At 29.9% G+C, this 8,531-nt stretch overlaps 1 protein-coding gene across 7 annotated transcripts in view; it reads right to left on the reverse strand.

Annotated features, from left to right (window-relative positions):
- LOC106683225 (very long chain fatty acid elongase 7) overlaps window positions 1-7,790 on the reverse strand; it is a 179,093-nt gene extending 171,303 nt beyond the window's left edge. For 5 of the 7 annotated variants that reach the window (XM_014424570.2, XM_014424572.2, XM_067050700.1 and 2 more), the window contains exon 1: window positions 7,712-7,790. The gene's annotated coding sequence lies outside the window, so the exon portion shown is untranslated. Of the gene's footprint in view, window positions 1-7,441; window positions 7,462-7,711 lie in introns of those variants that run through there. The other 2 variants (XM_067050698.1, XM_067050699.1) reach the window with 2 other exon arrangements.
- Between the last annotated feature and the right edge of the window lie 741 nt (window positions 7,791-8,531).

An 8,531-nucleotide genomic window follows, 5' to 3' on the forward strand; every position in this document is an offset into this window, starting at 1 on the left:
GGAAAAGGTTATCTGAAGAATACTCTCTGAATGCGTAAATAAGACTAACTTTTATTTTTTATTTTTCCAAACCCCTAAAAAATAAATAAAAAAAATAAAATAAAACAAGTATAATATAAAATAAATATACTGTTTAACTGGGCAAGTTCCTTTTACTAGAGCAGAGATCTATCCTAAGGAATGACTGATTTTATATCATAATAAGCGCTAGTGGTTTATTTATGATTTGTGTGAGGTGTTGGGGCACAACCCATTTCATTGAAGCACTAAAACTAAAAACTAATAAGTATATGTGTCTCTGTCACTTGCAGATTTCATTGGCTACGGTGATGTAGGTCTTGCCAACGAAATGGGGGCGCTGGTGTTAGTGTTTGAAAGAGTGGATTGGTCAGTGATTGGAGGGAGTCAAAGAACTTGACATGCCTCCGACCAATGAACTCTGGTACTGTGAGTAGATCGAGGAGTTGATGCAGTTCCGGAGCCTTCTTCCTCTTTCACAATGTAGTGCGGACCATCCTCCGCAGCATGCTGTCCTGGAATCCCTGAAGGTGGCAATATGTGCCGTCGGAGAGGTACGTGAAGAGTGGTGCCCCGTATAGAAATGCGGCCTCAGAATGCTCTTGTAGATCTGCAGTTTAAGCGGCAGAGAGAGCGAACTTTCAGAGCTACATACACATGTTCGATTAGCTGCTGACATCTCACTCAGGCCGTAACTTTATATATATATATATATATATATGTATAAATTTAGTTGGTCACATTTCATATCTAGAACCAACTAAAATAAAAAATAGTTATTCCGAGCCTGAATAGCTTTAATTGAGTTGTATGTATCATCCCGTTTAATATTTTTTTCTGTTTGTATTGTTCTAAATTCACTTTTTTGAAGTAGGATATTATTCCTAGTGATCATACAGACAAACATATGCCATCATTGTTGACACTGCCTTCAGCGGACCCGGCAACCATTCTTATAATGCCATCCCGGCAAAACAAGAAAATGAAATAGCCGGTATATGTACATATCATTTTTCTATTGTATATATTTGTAAATGCTTATTTCTTTATTCCAGGAGGTAAGAAAAAAAAGTAGGATATATTGAATGGTATTGAGTTCAATAAAACTATATATATTGTGAAATTTCTGGACATGAGAAACTTCAAAGTTTTATCTATATCTAAAAGAGATATATAGAAAACCTTCACCTTGGGTTTATATTGTGAAACAAATTTTTAAAAAAATCACAAAAATATATACATGTTTTCTTCTGAACATGAGAAATGATCTGAGATAAAGATTTAAAAAAATATATTATGACACAACATGAGCAAAAACAAAATATTGAAAGTTGCCATAGTTCGATGTTTTTTACAAAAATCAGCAAGACACCACTATACATCATACAATTAATTTTCATAATACAGTAAACAAAAATTTAAAAAAATTACTTAAGATCGGTCTTGATTTATTTAAATTGGATCGTAATTTTACAGATCATATTTTCATCTTTTGTTTTATGGAAACGTCGTTGCATGAAATATTCTCTACGTTTACAATTTCTGGCATATCATTGTTTATTTTCTAACTTATCCCTACATCAGGAATTCTGGTAGAAAACAAAATATTTTCAAATATACTATACTATATATTATCTGATTCTACTTTTCACGATTTTCTACAATATCTTTTTCACTAAAATAAATTGTTGAATTTTAATGAAGGCATATCATAAATAAGTAAAGCCAAAAGATGTACCTCTGTAATTAATATAATGGTTTCATTCAATTCAATTTAATTGTCTATATAGACATTTTCATGTTGTATGTTTGTATAGAAATGTATCGATTGAATTACTGATTTAAAATATTTAAATATAGTTAAAATAAAGGAGAAGTGTCAAAAATATTAAAATTACACCAATCACGAAATTGATTCAACCTAGATAAGTATATATATATATATTTTTTATTTTTATATATCTTTTTAGTTACGTTCTGATAGACAGCACTATGCAGAGCTTATAATCAGCTCATTTGTGGTAATGATGAAACACAGTCCCAGTGATTATGTGAGGAAGCGAAGAGGTGGCAAAGAGTGCCTGGTCGATTCTCGTGTTGCCAGAATGATTAAATAGAAACTCTTTTTGTACTTCACTGCATAGAGGTACGGAAACGAAACAGGAACTAGACATCCAACAACTTGAAGGTGATATCAAATCTTCATACGAGGATGAATGTCACAACGTTGTCTTAAGTTCGGGTCCGAAAAAATCCTTCAAGAATAAATCGATGACCAAACACGCAGACCATGTTCAAGATGGAGATGCCCAATCGGATTTAAAATTGCAAAGCAACAGGGATGACAAGGACTGAGGTCAATGATCCAAAAGATCCTGTCTCCACGCGGGACGTAGCGTATTTTTTAACCACCTTAATTAAAATAAAAATAAATATATTTTTTATCTTTCCATAAATTCATATGAATATTAAACTGAAGACTATTTCATAATAAAATAGAGAATACTTCCTACAAAGATGCTATTGTAAAATAATTTTTCTTACCAAGATTTTAAAGAAACTAAAATATCAGTAATAGTTCAAAATTATTCTTGAAATTTTTGTCATTTCAAACACTAAATCATAGCAAAATATTCTTATTGTCTGTAGAGGTCGGTAAATTGTTATTTGAAAAAAATTATTTGAGCTTCTTGCATTTGGGTGTGCAATGTGTGTTTGATCATTTAATTCTTGGATTTTCTTAGCTGAGTGTTATAATATTACATTATGTAAAAACGATTTTTTAACTCTAAAATCAAATTGAATTTTTTTCTTACAAATAGACTCAAATAGGAAAACATTGTTGAGATAATGTGTAGAATCCGTATCAAGTATGTTATCTTCTATTCATACTTTTGTTAATTTTTCTTTCTTAATTCTGAATGAATGAACGTTTATAGGGTAGTTTTTAATAAAGAGCGAATTCCAAAATTAAATAATATGTAAATAAAAGTTTAAAATTAAAACGTTAACTAATAACTATGGAATAAAACTTTTACATTTCAGCAGATATTAATAGAAAAGAATATTCACCTAATGATACAATTATAAATCAATATTTAGACTGGAAAAATCGAATTATATAAACTTGATATAATAAACCCTATAAAATTTGTTCTTCCTACGAAGGAGATTTGCTTGTACCTGGTTGTATATTGAGCTTAAAATATCAGACTAAAAAAAAAGGATGTGTTTTTGTCATAGTCTCCTTTATCACCTCTACTATAGAAGTATTGTGAACAATCCTTATAACTGCATACATTAGTATTGGTCTTTGTTTATTTCTAAGAAAGATTCCAAGGTGATAGGGGTTAGTATCTCTAGTTTGTTTTATTTGTTTTTGTTTAGTGGCGCCAAACTTCATTTTTTTTTTTTTTTTTCTGACCTAGAAAAAATAAGAACAACAATTAAATAATATATACAAATGAACAAATGAATGTATATATGTAGGCAAACTAATATACCTTGTTTTGCCAGTATGGCAAAACCAAACTTAATTTGTCATCAACGCCAGTTATATTTTATTTAATTTTGCTCATATTCCTTAAATTGTATTTAATTTGATTATTTATTATTTTATTTATTTATTTTATTTAAAAATAAATGTGCCAATTTTTCTCTTTATTAAAAAATAACTGTGCCAACGGCCATACCACGTTGAACACACCGGTTCTCGTCCGATCACCGAAGTATCTCTAGTTTATGCTAAGTAAATACTGATTTATTAGGAGTAAATAATGATACTTGGATGAATCTCATATATAAAAATTAAACAATCATGAAAACGGTAACGCACATATTTTAGAAGAATTAAAAACATTAATACCAGCCGACCTAATCATAGCTGCACAAGTCAGTTGCTTAAGGTTAAGTGTAGGCTTGTTGTACTTATCAAACTAAAGAGTAAGATTTCAAGTTCAAGTTAAATGACAGTTCGTTCTTACCACTTTGATCTTTCTGTAAAATATTTATTTTAGTTGATAATTAGATAGTCTATTATTTGGTAGGAAAGTAGAGTAAAGTTTGTAGAAAATTTCCGTTTTTCTTATTGATATGAAAATAAGATATCTTGTGCCATATCAAAAATAAATTATGCAATCCCGTCCGTCATCGTTCTGTGAACTGTTTAAGCTGTTGTTTGAAACTTCAGAATCTGCGGAAAATAAAGCTTCAGTGAAATTTTGAATGATAAACAGTAGTTTATAATAAAAAATAACAAGAGATAAAACAGCTTTTTAAGGAGCTCGATATGATTCGTCTTCATGTTACCTACTTTCCCTGTTAAAGAATGCTAACTTAACAATAATTTTAACAATGAATATTATCGTTTCTTATAATCAAGATGGATGAGCTGCTGATAAAACTATGACAAACGGAATCGAAAGCCTCTCAGGACTACGAAAATCACATCTGTTGCATTGTATAAATCAAGAAATTCGTTACTCTTTCTGTATTTTCACTAATAATTGTTTAATTCACGCTTCGGCATGAAAATAAGTTTGCTATGGGAGAATTGTTTCTTCGGTTTTTCATTTTAAAATATTTTCATTATGTATACAATTTTTTATCCAATTAATATAGGAAACAAAGATCACAGAGATGGTCTAAAATAAAATTAAACTATTTTATTATTAATAAAAATATATAACCGTATTTTATCATTAAACAATGGTAAACACTTCACTTGATATAATCTCACGCAATCGTTTGTTTTCGGAAGTGACGGTAGTTAATAAAAAGGAAAAATATATAAAAAAAAAAAAACTAAGATGCACTTGAGGCACTTTTAGCTATTCTGCATGGTTAGCTAACTATTTAGAATCTACTCTCTTACGAAATTTCGACACTTCAAAGACCATTAAATTTAATGACTATTTTATTGATACAATTGATGACTAAAATTGTTGAAATTTCAACGTCTTATTAGAAAAAAAGAAATTGAAAGAGCATTGTTCATTTAAGAGCAGTGAAACGGAAGAAAATTCCATTTTAAAAGAGAGTAACATTTCTTTTTCAATAAATATTGATTGTTAATAATGATCGAAACGTCAGGTAATAAATTAGTTATAGGAAATAAATTATTTGCTAATTTTTCTATACTTTATTTTAAACCAGGAGGCATCCAAAATCTTCTTTATTTAAAGCAAAATTAAAAGAAAAAGATTTTCGAATGCCAACAATAAAAGGACATTATTACCATCAAATAATTTGCAGTTTATCAATATATCATTAATATAATTTTCGAACAGCTTAACTATTCCATGGAAATTTGAGAGGTTATTTTTTAAAAACAAAAATATGTCCTCATCAATTTTTTTTTACCCTTGATTCCAGAATTGAGCTAAAGGTCTAACCCTAATTTTCCCCTATAAGTCTGATCATATCCTTTTACTAATATCATGCAACTATGACTTTATTATAGTTTACATACACCGAAGAATAACAGTTTTTACCAATATCCCTTCATGTTTTCAATCAGCATATTCTAGAAATTCTTAAGCCACTTAAATTGGATTGCCTCTTATAAGAGAATTAATTTATTCTTTTACTAATAATGTCGTGACACGTTTCACTTAAATATGTTAATAAACAAAGAAGAGAAATATGAATAATTACTATTAATATATCTCTGACGTAACGAACAGCACGTTAAAAACTATTTTAAAAAAAATTGTTGATGAAGTGAAACGTGACGTGAACATTTCCTCAGTCACAGACGTTTCTCATCAAAATAAAAACGTATATTTATTATCAACACTCATTCATCCAATAGCAAATGTGATTTGCTCAAGGATCTTCTGCTTTTGGTATATATTTTAAAGGCACAAATTTTTTAAATATTTAACAAAATTTTATAACATATTTACTGTGTTAAAATGTCAAATTAAATTTACGGTAAATTTAATTAAATAAACCCTAGTAACGGATGATTATAATTGTGATAATTATTCTGAGACTTTGATTGAAGAACTAACTACCTCTGAAAAGGTTCCAACTAACATCTCTTCAAACTTTTCACAGTTAAGAAAAAAACCGTCTTACCTTTAACCTTCTAAGTGTCTATCACCTTAGGGAATCGCCAAACCTGCATTTCTTCTGCTGCGATATTTTCCACTCTTTTGCACAAACTGTTGACGTCTAGCAGATAAAACATCGTTAATCAATCTTGAGGTGTTCACCGTCAAGATAATAGTTCATAGGCTTTAGGGGATCTCGGTGTTCCTCTATCCTGATAACATGGCCAAACCACTTCTACTGGCGAGCCTCTAGGACATCTTTTATCTTGAGGATTCCTAGTTCTTCCCAGATCCTCTCATTCTGGATGCAGTCCTTTCTTGTTCTCCACTCAAGGAAACCTCATTTCAACTATTTCTTTGACCAAATTAAGATATTTTCAGTTTGGCACATGAAAATTGTAGTTTAGGATAAAGGATTCATTCATTGATATCTCCTTTGTTAGCACCAATTAAAAGGTTTATGTTTAGATATTGCTCATTCAATGCAACTAAGTCGTAACAAAACTCATGATTTTTCTGGAGATGGATTTGAAATTTTAATTATTATCCTTTTAATTTTTTGGGTGAACGTTTAATTCTATTAATTAATTAAATATGCAAACTAATTATTATAAATATAAATGTAGTAAATAAAACAATATAAGGAAAATTGTAGTTTTCAAACCTAATTAATATGATATTTTAAATACTGTTTAATTTCAATTTCTATGAAATTATAATAAAGAATAAACAATGCACGATTTGCCTTTATAGCTAAAAATTGGCGCACTATGAGTAAAAATTTCTCATGGATTTTAATTATTCCTATTAAAATAAAACGTGATTTTTACTTAAATATCAGGATTTTAGAGTTTTTTCTTTAATGTTGTTTTCTTGTATGAGCTCTATTTAAAATATCGAGGAATCCAAAATCGATCTGAAGCTACTTTGGCTATCTGAATTATTTAAAACCATAAACTTTTTGTCCCGAAATGAAATAATTGCAATATTCAATTGAGTCAAATTTAATATGGAAACAATTTTAAGACCTGCTAATAAATATGCTATAAACCAAGTATTTTTATATTACAGAAAAGACTTTTTATTAACTAGTGGGATGTGTTGTCATATATCTTCTGAAAACAATCATTTCATGGATAATAGAGTAAATATTAAGAACGGTCAATATCAATCGAATAAATCAAAAGTAGAAATGATAAGTCTACCAAATTAACCCTGTTTTAAAGTAACCCTCTAATAGAACACAGGATATTTTTCTACAAAAATAGATTAAATTTATATAAAGCATTTAATAGTACTGGTCATCATTATTATTTTTATCACTCAATTTATAAAGTTTCATGTTTTATGTTATTTTATACGCTTACCTTTGGGAGTTCAAAATATGTCGTGAATATTCATATATGAATATGTTGATATCATCATTGATTTAGATTTAATAGAAAATAAAAAGCTCTTTAGTAAGTCGTTTATGTTAGCTAGAACAGTTTAGGAAATTTGCAATTTTCGGGAAAACTAATTCCCCTATTATTGAATTGAATGACTACCTGTGAATTGACCAATTATATGGAAAAGATGCTGTCACGGAGAATGAACATTTTATGTAAAGCTTATACAATGGTTCTATAAGTACTGACCTGGACCGAAGTCGACAGACAGGAGCGTGGCAGAAGACTGGCTCGGGGGTAGGGCTGTGGTGGGAGAGCGGGACTGAGGCAACCACCCCGCTGTCTCCAAGGACTTCAATTCCCCACCTTCTCGGGGTGGGGTTGTACTGCATCTTGCTCCACAAGAGAAACAAGACTACATTCTATGATGGTACATTTATTCGCCTGAGAAACAAAGAAGACTGCATTGATCCCAAAGTACTAATAATTCTTAGTCTTCAGCCGCCCTCCATGAAGATAGGCATTAAAATCTCCACAGAATCGGTAACGCCCTCTTTTTTCGCTTAAATTTTTTACTATCCGTGTCATGAGAATTCAGGTATTCTTCTGGGGTTATAAGGCCCTTAAGCGCAATACATTTATTCATACAATCATTCATTTTTCATCGACTTATTTCTTGGGGTGTCAGAATGGCCGCGCTCTGACCTGGGAGGGCAAGTGCTTGTTCATTACCTTCGTTCCTCTAGGCAATCAATTTAATTTCAGAATAATTGTTAAACATTAAATTACTTCAATTAAATTCTACACTCGTTTAATCTTTTTTCGTTTTTTTTTTTTTTTAGGGAATATTTTTTTAACTTTATTTTAACTAGCCCTTTAAACTACTATGAATGTATTCAATACCAATTCAGACTCTTCTCTAGCATGAGCATCTTTGCGAGATTATTTAATGTTTTTGAGATCCCATTATTTATCATTGAATATTAATTATTCTGCTTATACCATAATTATATAAGGTATACCAACCGGCTATACAAAATTTTTATCTTTAATACATATTACAGTTGTT

Source organism: Halyomorpha halys, unplaced genomic scaffold, assembly GCF_000696795.3.
Source record: "Halyomorpha halys isolate HHAL.00 unplaced genomic scaffold, Hhal_1.1 Scaffold473.1, whole genome shotgun sequence".
Lineage (NCBI taxonomy): Eukaryota > Metazoa > Arthropoda > Insecta > Hemiptera > Pentatomidae > Halyomorpha > Halyomorpha halys.